This window comes from Cygnus olor, chromosome 14 (assembly GCF_009769625.2).
Source record: "Cygnus olor isolate bCygOlo1 chromosome 14, bCygOlo1.pri.v2, whole genome shotgun sequence".
Taxonomy (NCBI): Eukaryota; Metazoa; Chordata; class Aves; order Anseriformes; family Anatidae; genus Cygnus; species Cygnus olor.
Window position 1 is genome coordinate 10,610,883 of NC_049182.1, and position 27,801 is coordinate 10,638,683.

Here is a 27,801-nt window from a genome sequence, read left to right on the forward strand (position 1 = left end):
TTTCCAACCTAGAAATACTGCCAAGACCAAGCCAGACAAATTGGTAGCACAGCAGTGTTTCTCATTAATGTACATGGAAAGTTGTGCCTTGCTGATAATGCACAACAGCATCCTGTTGGGAGGTTTTGGGAACCCATCGGGGAGCAGCCAGCAGAGCTGCATTCGAGGCTGGGCTGTGTCTTCTCGCTTCCCTCTCTTTCTCCTCTGAGAACCTTGCAGGAGACAAAAAACCGTGCAACTCCCCTGTGCTGACATCCTGAACTCTGTGGGAATATCAGCGTGGCGATGGTACGGTTTGCCGAAGAGAAATAAGGCTGTTAGAGCCTCCCTTCTCTCCCCACAGCCACTCCCTGCTGGATGTGGTTTCCTGGGTAAGCGGCTGTGGTTCCCATCTTCCATCCCAGCACGAATTATTTCAAAGCTGAAAATAAGTCTACCTGCCTTAATCGTATGTGGTGGTTTCCTTTGCTGCCCCAAGCGTTGACGCTGACACACAGATCTGTGGGCTGGCTTTTGTGTTGTGCACCGGAGAGCTCTCCCGTGCCCTCCAGCCCCGGCACTCCCAACGCTTCACCTCCTAGAGACCGCGGAGAGGAGCAGCAGACCGGTGGTGATGCTGGGCTGCCCTGGGACTGGGCTGCTCATTCTGCTGGGAACCTCTGGGAAAACACCGGACGAAAGAAAAGGCTCACGTCTCCATCTCCCCACTCCTGACCGATTTTTCCAAGTTTGGGGTGGGCAGGGGCAGCGTGTTCTTGGACCAAACGCTTGTTTATGGCAGGCTTTGGAGCGGAGGGCGTCTCCCGTCTGGCACAAAAGGTTAGTCACCTTCAGCCAAACAACAAGAGGCCACTTGGGCTCATTGTTCAGCGTCAGATAAAGCAAAATCCCAGTGATCCCAGGTGGGCCAGGCTGGGAGGTGCCCTCTGCTTTCCCTTTGTGCCGTCGGATTGGCGCTGGGAGCCCAGCCTCCTGTCTCCTCTATTTCTGCGTGTGACGGGCACTTTCATTATATCGTGGTTTCTGTCATCACTTACGATACAGCTGCTGGTTTTGGCAAGCACGTGTGTCCCTGTGTAGGCACGGTGGGGAAAACGCTGGAGAAGGCACGGAGTTGTACGGCGTGGTGGGGTGTCCTGCAGCTGGCCAGACAGCTCAACTGGTGCCAGGGGACTCTCGCGGGGACCTTCTTGCCTTTCTTTGTGCCGGGGAAGGAAGCTGGCAAACGGCTCGCATTGTTCGGAGCCAGGGAACAACAACAACTGGCTGGGGTGGGACCTAGCCGGCCCTTTGACCTGCTCCATCGTGATGGATTAATAGGAATAGTGCACGAGTCGATGTCGTTGGCCGGTTCCTACTCATCTCCCCTCTCCTTTCCCAGCACTGCCTGTGTCGGAGCTGTGTTGAGCATCAGATGAGCAGTTCCTCTTCTCTTCCCTGGCTCAGAGCCTCTGCCTGCTACCTGCAGAAGTGGCACCATCACAGCGTTTCTCGAAGTGACGGCACCAAAAGTTCCTGGATATTTTGAGCCGCTCTGAATCGCGCTAACAGCTCTCTCACTGCCCATTAGTGGTTGATTTATTCGTTAGGATCAGTGTGGGTATGCTTCTCGTAGAGCTAAAACGCTGTAGCTAGCACTATTTGCTCCTTCCCCGACAGTGTTTCCTGAGGGGGGTTATGTTGCTTCAGGATATGAATAATCTGGGTCAGCCTGTCCCCAAATCAGTCTGAATTCCTTCTAGTAACTGTCATGTCTGCAGCTGCCACATTGTGCCTGCCTGCTGAAATGACGGAGAATAGATATCCTTGATTCATGGAAGGCAATAAGAAAGGCAATTCAAGTTAAGAGCTTGGACTTGGCATAGAGATACTCCAGAAATGCCCAGGAACGAATAAATATAGTTTTGACCCTGAGATAAAAGAATTGTGCTCTGACAAAACTGGACCTACCTACATGGCAGCTGAGGTTCAGAGCAGGGTCTGGAAGAAGACGAGTCTCCCACTTGCTGCAAATCTTCCGTGGTCCCATTTCCCCTGCCCCACGCCCTGCTATCAGAGCTTGTGCAGGATGGCCCCGGCTGGGTCTGTAAGCGTTGTCCGTGGGGTTGGAGTGAATCTGGGGGATGCTCATGTACCAGTGGCTGATCCTCAGCCCTTGGAGAGCTGCTCCCCACTGTTATCTCACCACCCATGCTTGGCTTTTTTTTTTTTTTTTAATTTTCTTTTAAACACATTCCCCATCTCTTTCCCAAATCCTGTGGAGTTACTTCTGGTTTTCATTAGCAGCTCTCCGTGTGCTGGTCTTTCTGTGCTCCCCGAGGGTTTGCCAGGTGGAGGTGCAGCACGCAGCGCTCTGCTCCAACCTCACCCAGAGGCTCTGCAAACTTGGGTCCCATGAACCTGGGAAGCTACCGGCAGGCTCGGGCAGTGCAAACTCTCCGATCCCGCCATCAGTCACAGGCATGACTCACGGTGTATGCAAAAAGCTTGCGGTGCTCTAGGCAAGCAGACAAATTGCTTTACAACTGGCAGGGATCCTCCCTCCAGGGCAGATAGCAGCTATTTCATTTACCCAAACCCATTAGAGTATAAAAGCACAATGTGAACAAGAGCTCGGTTTGCTGGGTATTTTATGTTCCTTGATGTTAAGTCTGGCTGAGCTGCCCAGCTCCCACTCAGAGGTGACCCCACAGTTCCCTCAGCAACGTGAGTGCAAGAGGGATGTGATTTTAGGGTTAGGCATCCACGAGGCTGCCGATGGAGTGAGCGGTGCTGACTGCCCTGTGCGGGTTTGCAAAGGGCTCCAACTTGGCAAGAGTCCTCTTGGCTGCTCGGTGTTTTTTCCTTTAGAAAGGCTCAGTTCTTATCTTGCAAAAATATAGATATTTCTCCATGAAGACAGAATTTCCCTCGTTAAACATCCTGGCTCATCTGCTCCAAGAAGCATTCTCCTTTCATTATTTGGGTTCATTTGCCAGATTTATATAATTATTGAAGAGAACATGAAACAGTGAAAATAACACTTTATGGGATTGGTTAGACTTTTTATAAAGATCTTAACTCAGTGAAAATGCCCTTCTGACTTGCCATCCTCTGTCAGGAGTTGCATAGCAACTACCTGCCCTCTTAGGTCCTGTTTGGAACTGAATATTTCTTGTGGAGAAGATGAACTTGACTTAAAAATAGATATTTTGCCCCTGTTGAGTCATTTTTCACTGGAAAAAAAAAGTGCTTTGAGTATGACTAAACTTTTCACAGATCGGATCTGACAATGGACATTTCTTGACATTTCTAAAATGTTTTGTTTGGGACAGCTGGACTAAAACCAAAAGAAACCAAGCGTTGGACTGAGTGATGTTCCCCTCTCATCCAGAGGCTTGAGGATGTTCCCATGACATGGAGATCAATGCATTTTAACAATTTATTTTTTTTTGCCCAAAGGATTTTCATTTATCCCAAGAGTAAAAGTGACTTTGACAAGGATCCCATGGGAGTGGATCCCATGAAAGATCCCCTAAAGAGTTCCACCTGGTACAAAACGTCGGTGTTTGTGGGACTATCCCTCAGGTGAGCTGGGTTGGGAGATGAGAGAGGAGCTTCTCCAGCTGGTTTGTGAGTCTGACACTCTGCTTGCCTTCACCAGAGTTCCCTGAGTGTTTTGCTCAGGGACAAATGAAGCTCTGTATCTGGGCCAGATTGACGGTTCACGTTTTTCAGTCCAGCAAGCAGGAGAAAATAATGGGAAAAAGATTGGGTCACTCTGAAATGAGAATCCTTAGGAGCTGGTGCTCTCCCTGGCCCTGTCTGCATGAGCCAGAGCAAAGCGTTCCTGGTTTGCACAGCCCTATTTTAAAGCGCGAGGACAGAGCAGAAAAGATGGAAGGAAAAGAGACCTCAGGGTCTTTGGGTGCCTCATACTGTGAGGATACTTCGGGTGCTGTTAAAGCTGCCCCTTTGGAGGGTCGCTGTCTGCGTGGCGCAGGAGGGGTGCAGGCTGTCTTCCTCCACTGCTGCACCTCGATATTCAGGCTGGAAGAATTAAGAGGAGGCTGATGAGAATCATTCAGCTAACTGACAGCTACTGTGGGGGAGACGAAAGCTTCTCGCAGATGCTCATGGCAAAGGCCAGAGCATGATGTGAGTAGCACCAGAGTGATTTTTCTCAACTCGAAGAAGAAGTTTGGCTCCTCTGCCTTTGTGTGACCCCTCGATTTAGCACCTCCGGTCCTCCCGGGTGGCAAAGAAATCGCAGCAGAGCGGGCTGTGGGTGTGAGTGCTCGGTCCCTTGCTCTGAAGGAGCTGCGCTGAGGCTGACAGCGAAGGCAGTTCGCACATCCCTCATTAGTGGGGTCGCCTGTAGCTTGCGAGCACAGCTGCTCCCGCTGCCGGCCCCCGGGGAGCCGCAGAGCTGCCAGGGCGAGCGCAGCACCCCGGGTGCGTTTCCATCCCGCTCCCCTGGGTCCCTCCCCATGCTGAGAAGAGGGGTGAAGCCTCTGTCCTCGTTGCTGTCGGGACTGCAAGTTTTTCACTCTCTCATGACAGCTCAGCCATGACACTTACTTTTGCCGCCAAGCTTCTCCTCATCTCCCTTCTTGCACCCCATGTAAATATCCATTCATAGTGAGCCCTTCACATCGTTTGTGCAAATATATTTCCGTCTAGTTAGGGCTGTTTTCTCCTGTGGGATTTCTCCGTGAAATCCATTTGGTAAATGAGTCTTTCATCCCCTAAGGCCTTGCAAATCTCTTGTGCAACCTCTGGCTTTGTGTTTCGCGTTGTGCCTTTTTTTAGGCTAAGCAGATAACCTCGAGACCCAGTGTGATTTGCTTTCCCTGTTGGTCCTTCCAGAAGATCACAGGACTCTGTGAAATATGTATTCTTCGGTGGTTATGAAGAAAAATAAAAATTCCAAGTATCCCTGAGGAGGGGAAATAAAGGCAGCAGCAGGGATTTGTTAACATTTAGGCAGAATCAGCCAAAAGCCTGACGCTGTCCAGATGGAAAGACCCACTTCCTGGCTGCAAAGATAACTCACTAAAGGAAACACGAGTTGTGGCTGCACTGGCGATGAGAAATACAACCCCTGCCAAGAATTCACCCCAAGCCCGGTGGGAGCTGCCTCTTTTTCTTTCCCTTGTGCAAAGGGTTCAAGTTTATTTAGTTGGGAAATATGCCTAGCATTTCCCGAGGAGGAGCGGTGGCTAGGTAAAGCCCTCACACGGACTCGTGAGAGCTGGGGTTGGTTTCTTGCGGCTCAAGAGGCTGCGGATGGCCGTGGGGAAGGTCTGGGTTTGCTAAGGTGTGGGTGCCTGGCTCAGGCTGATGGTGGCCCAGAGTCCTGCATCGCTCCCTGGTTGGACCTGGGCTGCTGGGGACACAAGGGCACATCAGACACCTCCGTGCCAGGCGTCTGGGCGGGTGCAGGAGGGGACACGAGGGCACATCCGGACGGGTGCTGGAGCCTGCGCACCCCGAGCAGCTTGCGGGTGTCTCGGCTCGGCGGTGCACGGTGCCCGAGGCATGCACAAGTCGGTGTCGGATCTTATAGCTCTGTCCCTGCAGCAGGTATTTCTGAGCTCCCTCTAGGAGGATGATGCTCAGCAAAGGGATGAGGTGGGTGTGAACGAAGAGCAAAGGTTTCGAGGTCTGGTTTCATACAACAGGGCTGTTTGGTTTGGTTACCCCGCCGTGAGCTCGCTTTGTGCTGGGACTAGCAGGGCTGGATGTGCGAGCGCTTCCACTGCAGCCAGTGGGCAGAGGATCTGATGAGATTATCTTTGTCTGTGTAGTTTGCTTTCCCCAAGGTATTCAATAGCCTTTTAAGCTACAAAATTAACTGAGCAAATTGAATACAAGGCCACAGATCAAGAGTTACTGGCTTGTGATTTAACGTAGAGGCGAACACAAGGTGTATTGCAGCGTGTATTTAACTCCCCAGCTCTGGACCACCTCGTTATGCCACGCAGTTATGCATACATAACTTATTTCCCTTACTCAAAATGTCTGAGCTCATCCCAGCCTGGTGCTTGGCTTCAGCTAGTGGCTGTGCCTCAGACTGGAGGTGTTTCACAGCTTTTCCTTTGTTGCCATGGCAGGGATAAATACGTTAATGCATTTGGTTTGGGGGGTTTGAGATTTTCCTGGCTGTTAAATTGAACCTGAAGAGTAGGACAAATTTAACCTAATGTGCAGGATAAATTTAAAACCTTTTTTTTTTTTCTTTTTTTTTCCCCTATGGAGTTGTGTGCTTTACTCTACCTGGGAACATCTCGATGTTAACTGGGTACGAGATTTTTCTCTGAGTACCAGAAGTCAAATGTTGAAAATATTCTGTGTGCGGGATGTATTTGGGTTTGGAGTTTTACAGAAGTTCCCACATTTTATTTTTTCTCTTGAATAGATCCAAATCCACTTGATAGATTCAAATCCACTTTTTGTGATCTTGGCTTTGTAGGCAAAATGACATAAGCAGTGGCACCAAGCTTGTAGCTCCTCTGGGGAAACTGAGAGCCTGTGTAAGAGTTGACAAGGGAATAAAGATTTTTTTTTTCTTTAAAATTAATTTTTGGAGTAGTTTGCTTGCTTCTGAACATCACAAAAGGCAACAGGCTTTGGCTTTTCCAGCCTCAGCTGAGGCTGGAGCTGTATCAAAAGACCGGGGCAATCTTCTTCAGCCAGGTCTTTCTTAAGCTTCTCTCGATGCAGATTTCCTCTCTCTTTTGGGTCAAATCACTCAGAATCCTCTGACATTTTCTCACAAATTGCTTTTTCCAGCAATTCTGCGTTTTCTATTTATGAATTTTTCTATTGTCCTATCAAAGTTGGTTAGGATCCAGTGTGTCACAAGTTCACCATTGTCTTCTGGCCCCCACGTTGAGGGCATCATTTGTCATGCTGAGATCTGGAATGGGTCCACGCTGCACTTGCTGGTGCCTGGTCACCCTTCGTAGCGCACGGGGCAGAGCCAGCGTGGCTCTGCGGTGAGAAAAGCAGCTTTACTGTGGGCTGGAGACTTTTTTGCTACTTAAATATTTGATTTTCTCTCTTCTGTCTATTTTCCAGCTAAGACAGCCAGGAGGTTGTGTAAATAGCTCATAAAGTTGATATCGCCCAGGAAGAACCTGAGCTCCCATCAATCTGAGATCGCAAGGGAAAATAGTGTCTGTTTCCTGGAGAGCATGCTTCTGCCCAACAGAAATAGCTGCGTGGTGCGGGTCAGTGCGACATGACTGCCAGTCCTCCTAGGAAGGAATAAACCAAAAGATGGTACAAGTCAGCGCTGTGGTGTTTGGTCCAAGTGCCAGGGAAAAGGGATAGGGGAAAAGTGATGGCAGAGAACAGCACGGATCAGAACCGAGAGCTGCTACGGCACCGTGGGTGAGAGGACGGGTGGCTGCTGTGTTGTGTCAGAGGGAACCCAGGAGGAGATGGAGGGAGAGGAGTGAGGTGGCCGAAACTGCTGTGCATCAGCGGGGCCAGGGCTCCGTTTGCTCAGGGAGAGAAGGGGGAGGCCGTGGTGGTAGAGAGACAGACATATGTGACATTTACAGTGCAAACGCTGCACAAATTTGAGTGGCACCTAAAAATGAAGCTGCTCCGGGAGCAGAAAATGATGAATTTGCTAACAGAAGGCTGGTCCGAGAGGGCTTTGCGGAGTTTTTGGGGAGAGCTCACGGGCCTGCAGGTGCTAGGGCAGGCTGATGGAATCGCTGAGGTTTAGTGCTGGCCACTTGTGGGTTGGGAAGGATGCTCATTAGTAAAAAGCAGAGCTGTGCCTATTAGATGAGCTTTTGCTGAGAGCAGCAAAACTTTTAGGCACTTTCTTCATCCGCCTTAATTTGCTGTTACATAGCTGACCTTCCACAAACGAGCCATACGCATTAAGCACCCTACAAAGAGCATGCATGTGCCTTCAGGGGTCTTCATGCTTGGCTGCAGCCACAAAAGCCTCGCACGCTAGCTTGTTTACTGCCAGATTCCTGATGGTGACAGCCCTGGGATCTCAGCATCGGGCTGGGATGGAAAGGTCCCTTCCCTTCCCTGGGCAGAGTCTCCCAGTGCTGCCACCTTGGAGATGCTGTGGTTACTGGGATAGCTGGGAATCCTCTCTGAGGCTGAGGAGGAGCACACGGAGGCACACACATCCCCGTGTCGGTGTGATATCCCTTTCCCTTAGCTGTCTCAAACCTTGGCTGCACCCTCTCTGCTGCAGACAGCCCATGCTGTGTGCCCAAATCCTGCTTCTTTTGCCTCGTGAGCCTGTCGCAGGCACAGCACTGGGACTGCTTGTCCCAGGGAGGGTTGTGAGAATTTCGTACGGAGCTGAGCACGTGGACAGCCCCGCCGGCTCCTTGTTGCAGCAGCTCCATTTGCCAAGTGCATCCAGCTCAGTCCAAGGGAGTTCCCCCATCTCCTGGTCTTCACCGACAGAGCAGCGCTCGTGGCTTTCAGGGCCGGGTCTGAGCTTGTGCCAGTTGGCACTCTCCAGCCCCAAACTGTTATGATTTGCTCCAGATGGTGTGTGTGACTGCCATGCCCCGAGTTAGCTGGTTGCTCGGCTCAAGATCTTGCTCTTGGCGTTTCACATGCAACCATTCCCCAACTTGCCTGTGGATTACGAGACGAGGAGATGTTGGGCTCTCGTGTACTCCAAGAAGCCTCTGTTCCTGTCCACTTTAGATATTAACCACTTCCCAATAAATGCGTCATGGGCAGAATAAAGAGGAGGTTGTTGCCCCAAGGAGTTTGCAGCTTAAATGGAAACTTTCAGCAGAAAGGGTGGAGGCTGCAAAGACTAATGGCGAAGTGTCAGTGATCCCAAGTTCAGCTTGCATTGCCCTGTTTTTTGTTTAGATTTGGTTTCGCTGCTTTCCCTCGTGTGTTTTCTTGGTGCCTTCTGAGTGGGAAGAGGAGGTTTGTGAGGAATGTTTCGATGAAAGAGCTCCGAGGAACTGAAGGAGCGATATTCGGTGCCAGGCAAGGGATTGAGAAATATGGCCTGGGTGCAAGGAGCTGTGGATGGCACCAGGAAAAGATGCAGAACTGTTTTATTTATTTTATTTTTTATTTTTTTAAATGTTTTGAGGAAGTTTGTTGCTTCTGCCCTGCCATGGCTCTGCTTCTGCAGCATCCAGCCTCTACCTGCTGTCTGTCTTCTTTTCCGTACACCTTCCACCTCTTCCTAACCGTCACTCTTGGAAAATCCCCGGGTCCCTCTCAGCCTGAAGCTCAGGGTAATCTCTTAAGGTTAGGGGCTCTCACTGCAGACAAATTGTCCTTTGGTAAATCCTTGGCTCGCAGTCTGCTGTGAGGTCTCCTTGGCTCAATGGGCCTGAGAAGACGGCACAGGAGACACGTGAAATATCACGGCTGTGTGTGTACAAGGTGGTAATGAGCTGTCTGCGAGGAGGAAGACACGGGCAGTCATCTGTTACTCAAGGTGTCCAGGCAAAATAAATAGCCGCGCCCTCACGCCTGGAGCTGAGGACAGTGGGTGCCTCTGGAAGCGGTGCAGAAGCATGGACACCCCTGGATATTTAGGCTCTTCAGACTTCCCATGTCGTGACAGAAATTGTGTGCATCGAGTACGTAAAACTTGCAGGGAAGTGAAGCCGGCCCGTTTGGTCTTATCAGCAAAGTCAATGGGTGTATGGGTGCGTTAGCTGAGGTCGGGGGGCTCTGCCACCCTCAGCCCGTGGTCGCTGCTGTGTCCCCACGGTGGCAGCGGGCGGCCCAGCTTTTACCTGGGTGCTGCGGAGGAGCTGGCGGTGTGCCGTGCCTCCCCTCGTTGTGTTTGTGCCATGAAGCTCCGCGTGAGCAGCGCGTGAAGACGCACAGGCTATTTATGTTTTCAGCCGATTTCCCATGCCTTGAAGGCAGGTTGCCTGACTTAGCATTCCCAAGATGCTGCCAAGCACAGCAGAGCGCAGAGGAAGAGCCTCCTGCCCGCGTAAACAGAAGGCCGGCAGAAAAGCAAGCCGGGCTAATGCTTTACGAGGCGTTTCTGTGCCGAGGCTCTGGCTGTTTGGCCTAGAAGCAGTGCTACGCTCCCATACATCAGCTGTGTTTTCCTCCAGCTAACACAAGAGTTGGGGCTGAACCCTACAGCGTGCTTCATGTCGAATGTGATGGGAAAGAGAAGAGGCACTGACCCTGGTGCCCTGCTTTGCAGAGTGTGAAGGAAGCCTGGAAATGTGTGTCAACGTGTGTTTGTTGTTCAGAGCTTTTCTTCCCTGCTTGCCTTTCCAGAAGAGAAGCTGGGATGGTTGCACTCCTTTCCCCCTGCACTCGAATGTCACTATTGAACCAGAATATTTTCACTGAGAAGGGAAAAGAAAAAGGCTGAATGTGAAATCTCTTTAGCTTCACTGTCTAGCTTATAAGCAAGTGACGAAAGCATCCCCTGCTCCTTCCAGCCTTCTGTGTGTGTGTGGTAAGAGAACTTTCTCTTCACCGTGGTTGCTCATCTCATCCCCATCAATTCTCTCCGGTCCTCCAGGGAATCCCGTGGCAGCAGGGAGGAGACGAGACGCGACGGCCAGCAGGAGGGTCCCCGTCCTCGCCCTCGTGCCCCTGCACTGCGCAGGTACGGCGGTGCCAGCGGCGCGGTGGGGCTGGGGCGTTCCCCCTGGGGCAGCCCTGAGGAGGCGGCACCGCAGCCACACGGCACGTTTGCAGACACACAAGTCTCCAAGGGGAAATGCAGTGGGTGGGTTTTTGAAGAGGGCGAGGTTTAATCTAACAAGCTCTGCAGTTACAGGTAGAGGGATGTCCGGTGAAGCTTCTTCGTGTGGGATGTAGGGAGACAAGAAGGGGTTTTCAGCCCCAGGTGCGTCATAAAAGATGCGGTAAGGGCTCTTGTGTCCCGGTCACTCTGTTGAGGGCTCTGCTTCCAGTGAGGAGCACGTGTTCGTTAGTATCTGCAAGTAACTGAGGACATGTTGGGCTACACAGGCACATATTGAGATGAAGAGGACTTCTGGCATACAAGGAAGGGATTTCTTGCTCACATCTCTCATCTGTGCCAGACCAGCTTCTCAGGTTCTGCTTACGCTTCAACTCATCTGCATTTGAACGGTGCATGCCCTCCTTTGGCAGTGTGTCCGATAGCTAGTTGGCCTCTTGCAGGCTTTACTCTCCCACTACGTTATGGTCTTTCTGGTCATCCTAGCCATTTCTGTCCCCTGTTGAGATTCTTTCCCCTGTGGAAGCACTGCAGCTCAAGGGCTAAGTTTTTATGCACAGTCCTTCATTTTTGGAAGTGCAATCAGGAGAGGAAGTGGGTTTTATACCCATGTTCTGCACCAAAAGTTCAGGCATCTTGAGGGTGTATGTGTTGCCTGCAGTTAGTCAGACAGGAAAGAAAGATTTAAAAAGGAGACCAGGGTATTTTAAATAGCTTGATCTAAAATTGATACCAATCTGTCTCTTTGTGGCAGCAGGCTAAAATAATATTTCCAGGCAGATGAGGAAAGCTGCCTGATGTGGAATTTGAGTATGATCATGACTGACATGGATATTGGGGCTGTTCCAGGGAGAAGACGTGTATAAGTAAATCCTCTGGCAGCTCAGCAGCAGGGTGGCTTGGTGCCTGGGTAAAGGATTGCAAGGGGTGAGAGCTCGAGAACAGCAGAGCACCAGAAAGACTTTGTAGCAAGGACGTGCATCTGCAGAATACATGTCAGGCTCCAAAAATCAGCCCCACATGTGTAACCATGACCGGGGTGTTGTTCTCTGAGCAGGTAGATAGTTGGCCCAAAACAGGCTGTGCATCCCCACCCACGCAGCGTCCTGGTGCTGCGGGTACCAGAAGGAGCAGGAGGCACGTCGTGGCCATGCAGCGTGTTTACAAGTCGCAGCATCCTTGGGAAGAGGGGGAAGATGCTCAAGACCCCTTTTTGCAAGCGTGCCTCGGAGCCTGTGGTCTTCAGTGCTTTTAGTCAAAAATCACTCAAAATATCAGATGGCAAAATGAGAGGCACCTCACTCAAATGTTTGATTGTCTTTTTTTTTAACGGTTTGGTTTCTGCACTGGTAGTTTTGCAGTCAGGCAGCATAAGAATGGTAAGAGGAAATTACTGTCAAACAGCCCTTTCTAAATCGCTGTCAGTGAGTGGCAGGAGATGAGCCAAAGAGATCCTGTTCTTGTCAGCCTCACTCGAGTAATGCACTGTCCCCGTTCAAGGAGAGCCCTTGTCTTTTTTAGCTTTGTGTAGGCTGAACCAAACTGTAAGTCACGTAAATGATTGATTTGCTTTACTGCAAATGATTGAAAAGTGGCAAAGTGGTAGGAAAAGTAGCGTGCGCTACTTGAAACGGTTGAATAATGAATGGGGAAATGGTTTGCTTGTGAATTGTAGCCTCTCTTTTTCAGCTGGAGTTCCCGGTCTGGAACTGGCCTGGCTTCTGTGACGTACAGGGAGAGGAGGTGGACGTGCTGCCTGCACGCAGGGGTGGCACTGGTGGCAAGTGGCCCGGCTGGTGGCCTCCCGTCCCAGCAGCAGGGACAGGACTGCAGCAGGGGATGGGATCTCAAGACCGGGGAGCGCTGGCCCAGATTCAGATGGCCTAATTTCCACCTTTGTCTCCATCTGATGCTTCCCATTGTCAGATGCTGCTGAAAGCTGTGGGTCTTCCCACGGACCATGCTCGGCTCTGGGAGTTTAGGCAGAATTGAGGTCAGCTGAACCCGGGCCAAATTGTGGCTTGTCTGACTGTCGGTTTGATACAGCTTGTCCCTTTGAGGATGTACCTTCCTTCCCGAGAACATGGCATCTGCTGCCCGGTGGGGGTGGGACAGGTCCTGAAGGTCAGCGGATTTTCTCCAGCTGGGCAGGAAAATGGTCTCTGTCCTGGCTGAAGGGCCGCAAAAACCCTAATTGGGAGCAGCTAGCCGAGAGGTTGGAGGTGGACAGAAAGGGAAGTGGATGAGATAATGTATCTGAAATAATCGCTGCTTATTACTAGGTGACAGCCTCAGTCTCTTCTGTCATTAACTTGTTCAATGGTAATAAAAATATTTCAGGATAATCTTAAATATTTCGTCACCCTTCCAGTTGGGGTGCAAGAGATGCTTTGTGAAGGTGAGGGTCATCATCTCCGTTTGCAGGTGGCACTGCCGGGGCCTTCAGCTCGTAGGGTTCAACCAGCCGGTATTGACGGTGCCACAGGGCCAGTTCATGCCTGTCCATCCACAACTTGCCTTTCTGGGCTGGAAACAGTTAACCTGCAAAGCTTCTGAGGAGCAAAACACACGCCCGAGGTCTGCAAACCTCCCTGGAAAAGGTTTGGTTTAATTTTAGCAGAGTGTGCTGCCGGCAGGTCCCGAGGTTACGGTCCAGGATTTCCAGGGATTAATCTAAGTAGGGCACAAATTGACTGGGTTGTGGAAGGTCACCTCCAGCCATCGGCTTGTTGCACAGCTCTCCGCGCTCTGCTCGGTCAGTGCTGGTGTCCCAAGGCGTGAGCTTTGCTGGGACGGTGGAGGAAGAGCTGGGGAAGGGCATCTGTCGTGGTGCCAGCTCCTGGCTGGAGCTGACCGCGAAATTGTTCCAAGGGCGGCTTGCTGGCTGGTGTGGAGAAGTGTGTTCATATGTCCTTCTAGATCACTGGAGGTTCACAAAGCCCTTCTGATGGATGCAACCTGCTGCTGCAGCAGTCATCACCTCCCAGCAGAGAGGATATGCTGCCCAGCCCTTCGGGTGGCTGCTCTCGTGGAAGCAGCTTTGTGTCCAGCCCTGCTTCTCAGCACCGACCTGCCTCCTCTTAGGGCATGCCCTTGATGCTCATTGTCACCCTCTGCTTTCACCCAGCCTTCAGCCTCTTTACGAAGATGCTCTCTGCAGCAAAATTGGTTAAATGCCTCTCTGTATTCTGCAGAGCCTGGATCTGACATAGGGGCAGAGATGCGTGTTGTGGGGGCTTGTATGCAGCGGTGCTGCTGGCGGTATAGCAGCAGTAGCAGGCAGCTCATGGCACGCCGCCTGCAAAGGCATTTTTCAACTTCTTGGCCAGATTCTGGACTGAGCTCCAACCTGCCACAGCTCTGCTGTTATCAGTACCATCTCCAGCCAGCGTAAAGCTAGCTCAGACACAGCTCCGTGAGCTGCAGTTGCACTGCTGGCTCGCTGCTCTGCAGCTGTCCCTGCAAGAGCGAGGTGTGCTGGCTTGGCAGGAGTCCCCCCAGCCCTTGACAAATGGGGACATCGTTAATGCAGAGCAGCAGACGAGGAGGGGATGTTGGACAGGCCAGCTGGAGAGCGTGAAGGCAAATGGAGTAGATGGGAGGGAAGGGGGGCCTGGAAGGTGGCTACATTTGTCTAGACAGTGTCTGCAATTTAATTTTTTTTTTTCTCCCAAAACCTAGTCCGTACTGGACATTAGAAGTTGAAGTGCATTCCCTGGGTTGTCAGTGCAGCCTTGGCTCCCACCCTGATCTCACACGGTGTTCCTGCAGAGAAAGGCAGTTAGGCAGCACCGGGAGCATGCCCAGGAGGCTCCTCTCTGTCCCTCCTCCTTTGGTGAGGCTGGGGAAGAGAGAACCTGGGCTGAGTCCTGCTTGGCAAAGCAGCTACAGGGCTGTCCCCCTAGAGCCACCAGGCACACAGCTGCCTCTAGCTGAGCCTTGGGGACAAGGCGCTCACAGCCTGGCCCCGGCTGGGACCAGCAGCCCCTCCTGGGGCAGGACCGAGCCCCACGGACACCCAGGGCTGCTGCCACCGTGGGGAAGAAGGGGGCTGCTTGTTTTTGAGACAAAAATAATGATGTGCCTTTCAGGGGATGTGGGACGCTTTTCACTTAGCTGCCTCGCAGAGCTGACATGGGGCTATGCTGACCTGAGAGCTGTCAGTCAGAGCGGTTTGACGTGCCAATTAGCAAGTTTCATCAAGGGTTTTGAGGCTGGGGGTGAGGACTGCATTGGCAAATGCTGTCCTGTTTAATTGCACAAATCCCAGCCTCCTTCTGTCCATGGCAGATTGGGAGGCACTGGGGCAGCCGACAGCCCAAAATACTTGGTATGCTTCTGCTCAAGAAGCTGCCTGTGTCTTTTTTCTTTTCCTGTTTGTCTCGTTCTCTCTTGTTTTTTCCATTGTCTTCTACGCTTGCAGAGGCTGCGATTCAGCACTTTTCTTAAGGGAAAAAAATTCCCATTTCTGAGCTGCGATACTTCCTGATCTACCAGTCAGCAAAACCTCTCCAGAATTGTCCACAGCCTTGCTGCACTCTTGTCTGAGATGGAGTTTAACTCAACAAGAGAGCATTCCTCATAATTGAATCACTTTAACGCTTAATTAGGAAAATTCTCCGTTTCCTTGGGGAAGATGAAACGTACAGCAGCTGAGGGCAGGCCAGGCACGCTGCTCTTCATCAGCCCGGCATGGCTTCCCCGTGGAAATGCAGCGTGGGAGAGCAGAGCCCTCCGGAGACGCAGGCTGCCGCTTGCTTTTTTTTGCCCTCTGTTCTCTGGGAGGACAGGAGAGTGGGGAGCTGAGGCTGGATCTGGGGAGCTAAGAGGTAGTGGCTGGATGGCACAGGCGCCTTGCAGCCCATGGGGTCTCCTCCCTTGGTTATCCTGGTGTGAGCAAGAGGTAGATTTTCATTTTGGAAAATAGGTTTTACTTTGTCAGGCTCGTGAGGAAGCTCCTTAAGCTAAGTGTGTGTAAAACAATAGAGGACCGAATAAAGATCAATAAAAATTAATTTTCTTGTTTAACGTGCTTGCTGAGCTCCAGAGCAGCCAAAGTAGATGCTAGGGTACCTTCAGGTCCTTTCCACAAGCAGCAGACCATTCCAGCATCTAGAGTGTCCATTTTCCCAAATATCTGCACAACTTATAGGAATAATCATGCTGCAAACTCGCACTGATTCATCATCATCTCCCTGAACTGTCAGCTCTGCTGGAACCTTGCAAGTGCCTTCAAGCTCCTCCAAAGTGATGTCTCTGTGACTGGGAGCCAGCTGCAGTCTCCTGCTCCCAGCCCTACCAAGAATGGTTTTTGTTGCTCTCCTGCATTCCCACCTCGACAGCTTTGGCCACGAGGAGTTTCCCTCTTGCCATTGCTATAAGCTCAAAACCAGTGTCATAAGCCTCAGCTGCCAGGCGGGGAGTGAGCCCCATCCCCGTGGCTTTAGTCCAGGCTCATTAGTGAGGCACAGCGCCCTACGGCACGCTTTTGGAGCCTCCCCCAGCAGCCCCTATCTGTCCTGGGCTAACAGGGAGAAAATGCACACCTCTTCTCATGCACAACCCTAGTGACCTGGGGAAATCAAGGAAAGTAAAGGGTAAATGCCAGAAGACCTGGTCTTTCTCCAGTGGTTTCCAACTGGAGTGCTCGCCAAAAACTATTGAGGTGTGGTCTGCCTCCAGCTCTGCTGGGATTTGGGACCAGCAGCCAAGAGCTGTGGCAAGGAGTGACGCCAAAAGGCAGGGGCTCGGTCGTGATCCCTGCCTTCCAGAGCATCCTCAGCTTCTCTGGGTCCTGCTCCAGTTTTCTTTCTCATGGGGCTTTACATAACTTAGTGTCAGGTAGATGTCGAAATGGAGTCAGAAAAGCAGATGATATCATCCTGCTACGAGCCTGGGGGCCCGATGCCAAATCCAGAGGTGGCAGGTGTCGAGGAGTTGGTGCAGTGACAACAGCAGCTCCGCTGGCTGCCACTCAGCTGGGGCATCGCAGGCCCTTCTGCTTCTCCTCATCACCGTCTGAAAATAGCTGCAGGATAACGCGCTGCCCGCACCGAGCGCTGTGCGGGGCTGAGCGCCGTGAGAGCGGCGCAGAAGCCGGCGGAGGAGCGGAGCGAGCCGCCCATCCTTACTGCGCTCCCAGGCACTAATCTTAGCTCACCTGCGGGGACGACAGCCCTCCTGGCAGCCAGCCACGCGTCCTTTCCGTCTCTCCCGGCTTACACAGCTCCCTTATGGCAGCGACAGCCCAATTATCCCAGCTTTCCCCGTCGTCTCTGCTCCCGGTGGCTTGGCTCTGTGCTGAAGCGTTCTTGGGGAAAGATCAGCGGGTTTTAGCAGATGGACGAAGGCTGAAGAGCAAATTGTTTTAATCAACCTTGCCTTTTTTTTGGGGACACTGAGTACTCACTGAAGTGGTAAAACAGCATCCGTGATTTCACAAGGCAGCAGGCTCGTCTCTAAGAAGCTTCTGTGGTTTTTTGGATGCCGTGGATACGGGCAATTAACTCGCAGCACAAACTTGGCCTTTCCCCAAGGGCATTTGTACTCGCTGCCTGTTCCAGAATATGCGGGGGATCCACAGGCTGCGTAAGCTGGTGGACAAAAAAGTCCTGCCTGCTCCCGTCCTTCTGGGCATCGTGCTCCTCCAGAGGAGGTGCCAGGGCCAGTCCTGTATGGCGGTGCTGGGGGCAGTGTGTGGTGGTCCCATTTTGCTATCATAGGGTGGCCATTTGGATGCGGTGATGTGGATGGCATAGCAAATATGGTATTCAGGAGGGAAAATAAAGGTGGAAAGCTTGGTTCCAGCTGGCCCACGAGGTCATTTTCAGAAGTGATTCCCTGCTCTTCTGAGCAGAGCTCCAGTGACCCTCCTTCAGTACGGGCTCAGGAGCAAGCAGAAGTGAGCTGGAGAAGATCAGAGACAAGCGAGGATTGCTTTCCACAGATGTGATCAGGATCTGGCTCCCCTGATGGTTGTTTAATACCTGGTTTAGTTTGTGTATTCTTAAATATTGCCAGCGGAGAGATTCCCTTTAGTGCATCCCGCTAGATGTATAAGCTGCCGTACAGGAGGTGATTTGCCTTTTTTTCTCTATGGGTAGGCCTGTGGATCCGTGAGCCGTGCAGCAGAAGCTGCAGGCAGGCAGTGAATAAGGATGGGAAGCCAGAGGCACTGCTGTTGCTTTAGCAGCTATTTCCATAAAGGACTTTATTCACTGGTAAGAGGCAGCCTGGGAAGCACCCTACCTGCTGCCAGCCCCAAGTGCAGCACAGACTCACATCCTCTTGGAAGCCACACTGCAATAAAATACCTCTGTGATAAATGCAAGGTATGTCGAGGCCCATGGAGAGGGAAAGCTGCCATTCCCTTCCTTTGCCTTGACCATAGCCCAGGCAGGTCTTGCCTGGGGCCCCCAGCACGAGCAGGCGTCTTGAAGTGATGGGATGTTTTTGGGTTCACTCGCTGCTCCCGTTGGCTTAAGTGGAATCTCAGCAGCACAGTGGGAATGGAGCACTCTGGGCTAAATCTTGTGGTCCCTGACAGGGCTGAAACCCATTTTGTCTGCCCCCTCGCCTCTTCTCCCATCCCTTCTCAGTGGCACCCTGCCTGTGGTAAGGTTCCTCGAGCAAATTATGGCTTGAGGGCTCTTACTGGTCATATCCCAGTGGGGCTACTCCTGCTCCATTCCCAGAGCTGGCCGAGTGTTCGCCTTGCTTCCCGGGGGTACGCGTGCGTGGCTGAGCCCCTGCAAGCTGCTCGCTGTTCGGTGATGCCACGAATTGTGAAGCACCGTTGGGTTTTCTTTGCATGAAAGAAACTGCGTGCAAGGGAAATTATTAATTATCATGGCACATATTTTTATTGCTAATGATTTGGGTTGTTCTGAGTGGCAAGAGGAACTGTCTGTGACTGTGTGGGTGGATAACAGATACTTAGGGGATGTTATAATTTGCATTCCTGCTTTTGCTTGGCCAAGGCTGCCATGGATCTGCTCTGTTTGTCACTGGCTCCAGTGACTGTTAAGCAAGGCTGTTGTTTGTGCTGCACCGGGCTTTGTAGAACAAGAAAGAGAATTTCCAAACTTGCCTAAGGAATCGGTTGCCCGGTGACAGCCACGGGGATTGGCATCCTGGAGGATGCTTGCTTGTTTGGAGAGCCAAAAAGCTCTATCTGCTTGTGCTCCTGTGTTTGTGCAGTATCAAAAATACAAGCTGCAAGTTGTGCTCGGTCCCGTTGTTCACCTCCCCGTGCTCTCCAAGGCAGCAAGACTGGGCTGTGTCTTTTCCTGTGGTCCCAGTGCTGGGGAAGATGCTCTGTTCTTAGCACAGATCGGGACTGAAGGGAGCTGGGAGAATGCCCCAGAAACGTCTTTTGTGGGCTGGCTGTCCAACCACACTGTCACCGGGACCAGCACCTCACCAGGGTGCTTAGCACCACCGAAGGGTCAGCAACAAAGGAGTCTCACTGGGGGGGAAAAGGAAGTTTTCTGCCTGATGCCCTCTCCTCTCAGCTTTATTTGTAGGCATGGGCAGGTCACATACATGCACTTACACAGTTGCCTGCCTGCACTTTTGCATCTCCAGGAGGAAAGGAAGAAGCAGTGGAGGGGGGCGAAATGCAGCCCTCCACCCCAGCTCCACGTTGGGTCGTTGCTGATAAAATATGACTAATGCTAAAAATAATCCTGGCGTTGCTATAGAAACTTGCACTGTTGCTACGTGTGAACCTGGAGAGAATTGTACCTCCTCGGTACCTTGCTTTTCTCCTCTCAGCTGAGCTCGCCCCGACAAGGACGACCACTCCAGACCCTGCCTGTTCCTTTGCCCGGCCGTGCTGGGCTGCCCATTGCTTTTGTTGTGCTGGTGGACGGGAAGGGAGGGCACTATTCAACCTATCTATGCATCTTTCTGCTTCTATTTTCCAGCATTTCCAGCCTCCTCTGCCATAGTTTCTGAGCTCACGTCTGTCTTGTTTGTCGGTCCCCTTCTCGGCTCCTTCGCTGGGTCTGGTGAGGCTTCGGGCAGTGCCCGCAAGCGAGTGGGTCCCCTCCTCAACGCACGGCCAGGTTTCCCATCCACAGTGGAGGAAAAGCCTCTTGTAAACTTCCTTTGGGTCTAGAGATAAAAAGGGTTTTTGTATTCATTAACTTCTTAACGCTGCCCGAATCTGCCATCCCCATCTTCCTGCCCCTCCCAGCCTCGGTAGCTATTTGCAGGAAGCTGAAGTCTTCCAAGCTTTTTGGAAGAAACCAACCAAGGGATCAGTTTACATTTTCCAAATTGTAATGACAAATGCTGGAAACTTCCATTCAACTTGAAAAAGGAAGCCGGGATTAACCCAGATACTGATCTAGCCCCCGAAAGCCAGTCTGGCTCCTGCACAGATTGCCCTGTGCTGTTGGGTGCAGTTTCGCCTCCATCCTGCCAGTGCTGCTGCTCAGCTTCAGCCTGTGTGAGCAGTCATGGCTGCTCATCACCTCTGAAAAGCATCCCAGGAGTTTAAGCATCTGGATTTGGAAGTCATGCCCTATCTGGTTCATGCCCTACCTGATGCTTCCATGTCAGCGCCACGGTAGGGCTGAGGAGCTGGGACAGAAGAAGGCAAAAATGGTTTAAAGAGTTGAGAGAGAGAAGGAAGAGACCTGCCCGCTCCTGCACCCTTCCTGCAGCCCCTCATGGGAAGCCCCCATCACAAAATTATCCCACAGCTGTGACCTGGGAATGATGCTGAAGAAAGCAGAGAGAGAGGAGTTTTTGCTTCCCAGAAAAAAATCTTCCTTTAAAATCCAAGTCAAGTCTGTTGCTCTGAAAGCCTCTTTCTTGCCCTGGGGATTTTAAATGGGTTTTAGACACTTACCTCAGACTTGAGGGGTTTAATTCCTCTGGAATGATGCAAGCCAGTACCTGGAGATGATTCACAGCAGCAGAGAGGGGCCGAGGCTGGCAGGGAGCTCTGGGGACCATCAAGTCCTGCCCCTGCTCAGAGGCAGGTCAAGAGCTGTGCTCATGGGCTAAAAGCTGCCCCGGGGGACAAAGGAGTAAGCATGGTGACAAATGGGATCCATGCTGCCAGAATGACTTTTCAGACATGGGCACACTAAATCAAACCTTTATTAGACATCTACAGACAGGAGCTGTGACCAGGGGCTGGATACACCTTCACACACGTGCTTTCTTACACCGTTGGGCACAGTTTAACACCTTCCATTTAACAATGCTTGTGCTGGATCAGACAAAGCGTGGAGCCAACGCACCATCCTTTAGTTTCAGAAATATTTGCCTGAGTCTTTCTGCTCCCTGCAACACTGTATTGGTCTTTGCAATGCGTGCAGTAGCTCCTTGAGCGGAGACAGGCCAGGGGCATGTTTGTGGGGTGATGGAGAGGCAGGCAGCTTCTCCAGCTCTGGCCAAGGCAAGGACCCTGCTCTGAAAGCACTTGTGACTTATTTACATTCGTAGCCCATCTCTCTTTAAGCGAGGCTAATTCTGGGAAAAAACATTTCGGCTCTTGCCCTTCTGGTGCTGGAGAGACAAAAGGGGCCTGCTCACAGCCAGACTTGGGAGGGCTGACTTCTGAATTGCTTTTTTGCAGAGTGGCTCCTCTACCAATACCAAGCCTTGTGAAGATGCCAGAAAAGGGTTAAGAACAGAAAGATAAAGCAAGTTTCTGGGAACTTCCCCTTCTCCGCTGAGAGACAGGAACGCGTGTTATTCTCTGCCCCTTTGGCAAACACGGACAACATGACTCTCCCCACCTACGCGTGCTTGCCAGCTGGTCGTCTTTCTGTCTGTCTTTCAGCATTAAGCTGGTCAAACCTGCCCCACAACCATGCCACCAAGTCCTCACCCTGCTCTGGTGTCACCTTGTCCCCCCATTTTGTCCCCAAGAGGGTCCTTCCCTCCGCGGGGAACGGCCCCGTGCGCTGGATGCTGCCACGGAGAGGCTGCACGGCGAGGAGCAGGTTGTGCCCCGTCCAACCTCCGCGTTAGATGGGCTGCTCACAGTGCTCTTTTGTTTAAAACTTGGCAGCCCCGCGTTGCTTGCAATTAGAGGAGCGTTGCTGTCGAACCATCAAATAGTTTGGTTAAACATCAAACTGTGATTCTGCTTGTCCAAACATCGTTGGGTCTGGAGTCTCGTTTAGGATGTGGCTTGATGAACCAGAATCCAACGATATAACATGATTTGTGGTTTTTAATGTGACAATTGGGCTTGATAGTCCTTCTTTTGAAGTCAGTGAGAGTAGGATCCAGCCCTTTTGCCATGCTGAGGACAAACAGATTGGGATAAAACAGGAACCAGCCCAGACCTATGAATCAGCCTTGACCCGAATCTCTTGAGAAGTCTGCATCGAAAACAAAATAAACTAGGTTGGCTTTTCGTTGTTTCCATTTTCATAACCATCTGTAATTTCTGATGTCAAACTCCTGACAGACAGTGTCCTGTGGGAATTCCAGTCTGACTGGAAGTAGGAGCTAAATCACAAGGAATTTGTTCACAAGATTTATGGCCAGTGGTATGGATGCCAAGGATTTCATCACGGTAGTATCTAACACGTGCCTAGCATTTTGAGTATGCCTAGTAATTAATATATGGGCATAAGGAGGGTAGGGACTGAACAGTGAAGTTTGAACCTGAGCTCCTTTCCTTGGCTGTAGGGATGATTTGCAGGTTCTGACTTTGTCTTTTAAGTGCCCAGCTGGGACACTTTCATCTGGATGGAGTACTGGGAACTGGAGCTGTAACTTGGGCTATCCCTATTTTTCCTGCTGATTGCTGGAGAAAACCCAAAAGGTACAGAGCTGGATATCTTTCAAAGAGCTACCTAAATGGAGGATGGAAAACTCCATGAGAACCAGCTCTCTCATGGTATCCCAGTACTTGGTGTCATCATCCCATGGAAGTATAAATAAGCCCTTCCAGAAGGCTTGATTCAAGTTCAGTTCCAGAAGTGGCCCCAGGCCAGCATTTCTGTGGGGACAACTTCTACTGTGTTTCTGGCAAAGCTTTCCCAGCTTTAGGGCTTACCAGATACCAGTTTCTCTGATCACTAATCCTGGACTCCAAATCTGTTGGCCTGCATCGCAGAGCAGGTAATTACTTTGGCAAGGAGAAGTTTGCCGATGTGTCATGCTAGCACAGTTTCAAAGAGAGGAAGGAGTGTTTTGATATGGAGGAACGGGGCTGGCTTTTGTACAGGATTTCATCCTCCCTGCATTTCATGTAGGTAATATATACGTATGCTCGCTCTGCCTCAATTTTCCATTTGCAGTTTGGAAGTACCGACACATTACTGCTATCATCCTTCATCAATCTTCCTTAATTAGCTGGTAAGATCATCAGGGTAAGAACATTTAGCACATAAGGCAGCTCCAGTACCTTTAATGAATAATAACAAGCACCGTTGCCCAATTTTCTGTTTGCATCCTCTCTTACACAAGAATGCCCTGTTAGCTCCTTCAGCAGCCTGCCCTGTGCATTACCCAAGGATGTGGGTCCCAGGTGGTTTAGCTGCTGCAGCCTGCATTGTGGGCTTGATATAGGAGGCTTCAGGCTCTCTAGTGGTATGGGAGTGCTTGACCAGGCTAATGTGACCTTAAAAAGGGTGTCTTCTCGCTGGTGCATGCATCCGACCTCGACCTGTGGTGTTTCCAGATTGTACGTGCCGTTAGCCTGCCTGTGTCCTATCGCATGGAAACTGAGAGGTGCTCCTCTGTACTGTAGGCAGCTAGATGAATAGTTACAAGTCAAGGCTGGGATATCTCAGCCAGGTCTCTTGTGTTCGTTTAGCTTGGGCTGCCCTGTTTCTCTGTGCATCAGTTATCACACAGAGAAAGGGGCTCGGGGGAGCTCAGCTCTTATGGCAGGGTGCTTTGAGCTCAGTGGAAGAAAGCTGTTGTGTCTGAGGAAGCAGTTGCATCAAAGTCTTAAGTCGTGGTGTTTAAACAGGATCTGATGACAGATGGGATTAAATGCAAAGCAGCTTGTGATGAGGTTTTAATAACTGCGGCAGACCTGGGGAGAGTGGTGAGGGGTGTGTAAGGGATCCAGCTACGGCAGAAGCACGTGGCACTGGTGACAGCTGAGAGCGTTGCTCAGGAGGGGTAAGGCTATTTGCAAGAAATTGTGTGAAGGTTCTGAGGAGAAGGGAAGGGAAAAAAGAGCACAGTGGAGGACTTGACATGCTCACTGTTCTGTCACCTGATAGAGCCACTCCTGACAGTGCACATCAGTGCCAGACAAAGAGGTCACCAAACGGGGGGAAATGCACCAGTGGTATTGTCAGGCTGTGAACAAGGGAAGGAGAGACTCCCCTCCCTGCTACACCTGAGGATTGCAAAACTTGCAGCTTAAAAACCAGTGAGGTTGCCTCCTCCTCCATGCATCTTCCCTAGTCCTCACTTGTTCTCATGTCACCTCCTGGGAGGAGAGGAGGGGATGTCCCCCGGAGCTGAAGAAACTGGCTTCGTGCTCCGCAGAGAGCAGCGGGGGCTGCATTGCGTGCTCACGGAGAGGCCTGTGGGGAGGCGTCTGCCTGGTTCTGCTGAGGAAGAGACTCGTGGAGGTGGAGGTGTTGGGTTGTGTGCTTGGAGGGATCCCCCCTCCGCTCTGGGATTTCTGCTGGCAGAGAGGGAGGAATCACAGCGGCACAACAGGTAGAAGGATCCACGTGTGCCTGCAGCAGTTGCGCCCTTGGTAGTAAATGCAGAGGAAGAAAGACCAAATATGAGGCTGAGATGGGTGAAGGAGGAAGAGCCCTCCTGCTCGTGGTGGGATGGAGTTTGGTGGGACAGTGTGGGATTGGAGAACCAGGACCAGCATCTCTGGAAGGCAGATTGGGCTGACAAAGAAAGGGCTCGTGTGGTTGCACAGCTTCTGTCTCTGCCTACCCTCGCTGCTGACAGCACGTGGAAAGGCAGCACTGTCTCCACGAAATCTAGCATCGTTGAACTAAAGATCATCCGTAGCCCTTGTTCAGGCCTGGTGCTATTAATAATCATGGAAGAGCTTGATACGGGGCTTGTGAATAGCACAGCTCGGGCTCCTTCACAACGGTTTGGACTTTAAGGAACTGGGGTTTGCAGGGCCAGTAAAACAGCAGCCCTGTCGTTGAAAATAAGTCAACAACTGGGTGTTTTGACCTATTGATGTTTTTTTGCTTTTCGCAGCTGTATTGGGATGTGCTGCCCCAGTCCTGAAACGTGTCAAAGATCTGAGCTAGGGACATCCCAAACCCATGTGAGGCAGGGCTGTGTCAGCCAGCTTGCAGGGTGCTCAGAGGTTGCTCTTGATGCTACAGACTAGAAGGAAGCTTCCCCTGCTTTTAATATGAAATTGAATTTCATCTAAGCAATTCTGTTTTGCAGAGTGCCTCCTTTAGCTAGAAACACCCAAGATGAAGCCTGTGCTTCCCATGAACTACTCTCATGTGCTGAGAGAAGAGGCAGCTCTTCAGCTGAGGTCCCAGATGCATTCTGCCTCTTCAGAAATCATGATTTACTTAAAATGTTGATTTGGAGGTACCCAATTTTAGCAAGTCTGGAGTCCTGAGTGCTGGGGAGCTTCAGTGACTGAGCACAGCAGGAAGTGGATTTGGCTCTAAGCCTTAAAGGCTGCAGGGATCTGTACTTAGACATATTCTGTCTTCCATCGCTTTCTCATGTATATATACCTATATATCTTCTAAGGTTATTTTGAGGCACTTCCTAGTCTATGGCAATTCCTAAAAAGAAGCAGTACAGCCTTTAGCCTAGCATTAAGGAGCAGCTGATCTTCTGGTGTCAGGGTCATTCTCTTCCTTAGCTAGCTTGCTTACATCTTCTGAGTTTCTCTGCTTAGGGACTTCTTTTTTTTCCTCTCGTACTGCATTCTACTGAAGGCAGCTGCATGGAACCAGAGTCTCAGTTGATCTTTTTTGCTCATTTCCACCCACAGAAGTCTGTCTTTTTTAACATCCTAAATACCTTGGTAACAAGATCATGGGTCTTGATTTGAGATAAATCTTTAGATGATGATCTTTTTTTCCTCCCTTCCCTTCCCCAGATCTGAACAGCATCACAGAGGTAAAGATGTACCTTCACCCAAGACCGAGAAGGTTTCAGAATCTGTTTCACTTGGTCTCTTCCCTAATGGGGAGTTTAATTAGGTTTCTTCTTCCCCTCTGAAAAAAAGTCAGGTAATTCAAAGCACTGGGGTGAAGAAGAGCTGCCTTTTGCTCTCATCCAAAGTGCAGTGAAGCCAGTGGAAAGCCTGGCATTGACTTCAAGGGATGCTAGCCCAAAATATCTCCGCTTTGCAGCTGTGCAACTTTTATCCCACAAGGAGCCCCTGCCTTCTGATGGGGCCAGCTGAGAGCCACTCTTTCTGCCCAGCTGTCTCAGGGGTAGCTGTCCTTTCTATTCATCCCCAAATGCCGCGTTTCAGCCCCAAACTTCCTTCCCAACAGGCTGGTCTTTATGCCCTGCGGCGGCACGGCACAACCTTCGTCCTTTTCTTTGTGCCATGCTGGAGCTCGTGGCCGCGCGCCGGTCTCCACAGCAACGCTTTCTGAAGGCCTGGCAGGGGATTAGGGATAAATATGTGCAGAAATGGGGTTTCTTTTGATGGATGAGGATCTGTCTTACTAGAAAGCGAGTGAAAATAACGCAGAGAACAGTGTGCAATCTGCAAACTGCTCTCTGAAGTTAGGCTTGGATTTTTAGACCCTCAACCTAAAAGGTATGGCAGCATTGCATGGTTGTGGGATTCTGGCAACGTGCATATGAAATGTAAGTCAAATGTATTTGTGGGCCTGGGTGGTGTCATTGCTACTGGTTTGCTTTGGTGAGTGAATAGTTGTCTTTCCATCTGATTTGTGTTTTAAGGTGATTTGAAGTGGATTTCCTGACCGTAACTTCTTGGTTGGTGGTTGCGAACCCACACCTGGTTCAAACACCTTGAAAGCCACAGTGCAGGGTCAAATATAGGGATCGAGCTGGAGTGCAATGATGGGGAAGGGTCTCCACAACAGGCTAATATCCTAAGGCGCATACAGCTAGATGTAAGTAGGGCCAACAGTTTAACTGTGCTGTCATGGGTGGAGATGGGCATAAACCTACCAGGATCACCAAGACCCAGAGCCACTCTCAAGCAATAGAAAATAACCTTTGAACATCGTTGTTCCAGGTGCTTGGTGGATGGTAGCTTTGTAGGGTGCACGATGCAACCACACAGCCTAAAGCAAACATTTCTGACTGCTACAAATCTGTCTCCTGAAGCTTAGCACAGCTGTATAGATCCACGAACTGAAGCAGGACCCGTATTGGACAATAACGTGACTAAGACTCGTGAGAAGAGGAGGTAGGTCAGCTGCTCGCGGGGCTGCACAGTCACTCAACGTCCTTTACAGGGGAATGAGTCAGGGATGTCGGTAACATAGCAAAAAGATTTGCTTTCTGAAGAAATCAGGGCTGGTGTAGGATCACCCAGCACTAGCTCTCGTTGTCTTGTAAAATCCTGTGGTTCATGAGCAGGATTAGATGAGGCAGCAAGGCGGTTAGTACCTCTGCCTAGTGGCCCCCAGGTAACCCCATGCTTTTGGACATTGTCAGCAAAATCTGACTTAATGAGCACAAAGTCCTTTTGGTAGGGGTGTGGGGGGAAATTTCTTGCTTTTCTAGATTCTTCCTTCTGTGTCACAACAGCTGTGAGTTTTCTTTGCCTTAGTGCTTACTCACCAAAGAACGGCCCAGTCTGCTGCCCTCCCATGTAGCTAGCAGATACCCAAGTGGGACGTCAGATCCCAAAGGCTGTGAGCTTTGGAAATTAAATCTTCCCTTCCAGACTGTGTCTGTGATCTGGTATTCTTAAATCCTGCACATCCAGGAATTAAACTAACAGTGTGCAAGAGAATAGTGGAAATTCACTGACATAGGTCCTGCTTTTCATTTTTTCCTTCTGTTCAAAAAAAAAAAAAAAAAAGAAATCCACTGACTGAAACAGCTCTTGGGGTTAATCCTGATGGAATGGGGAGCAGGATGTGGTCTCCAGCGGGTTTTAAACTCTGTCTTAAGGAACTGCAAATCTTTGGCAATCATAGAGGGAAAACACGCTGCTGCTTTGTCCATACCCCTGT

The 27,801-nt window shown here is 50.9% G+C and overlaps 1 protein-coding gene and 1 long non-coding RNA gene across 3 annotated transcripts in view; one reads left to right on the forward strand and one right to left on the reverse strand.

Moving 5' to 3' along the window:
• Positions 1–27,801, forward strand: part of NEURL1B (neuralized E3 ubiquitin protein ligase 1B) — a 128,723-nt gene that overhangs the window by 40,918 nt on the left and 60,004 nt on the right. The window lies entirely within an intron of this gene.
• On the reverse strand, positions 6,570–16,944 carry LOC121078118. Its single transcript, XR_005824456.1, has 2 exons — positions 16,845–16,944; positions 6,570–7,241 (listed from the first exon to the last, which is right to left on the reverse strand). It is a non-coding gene; the product is annotated as an uncharacterized LOC121078118 (long non-coding RNA).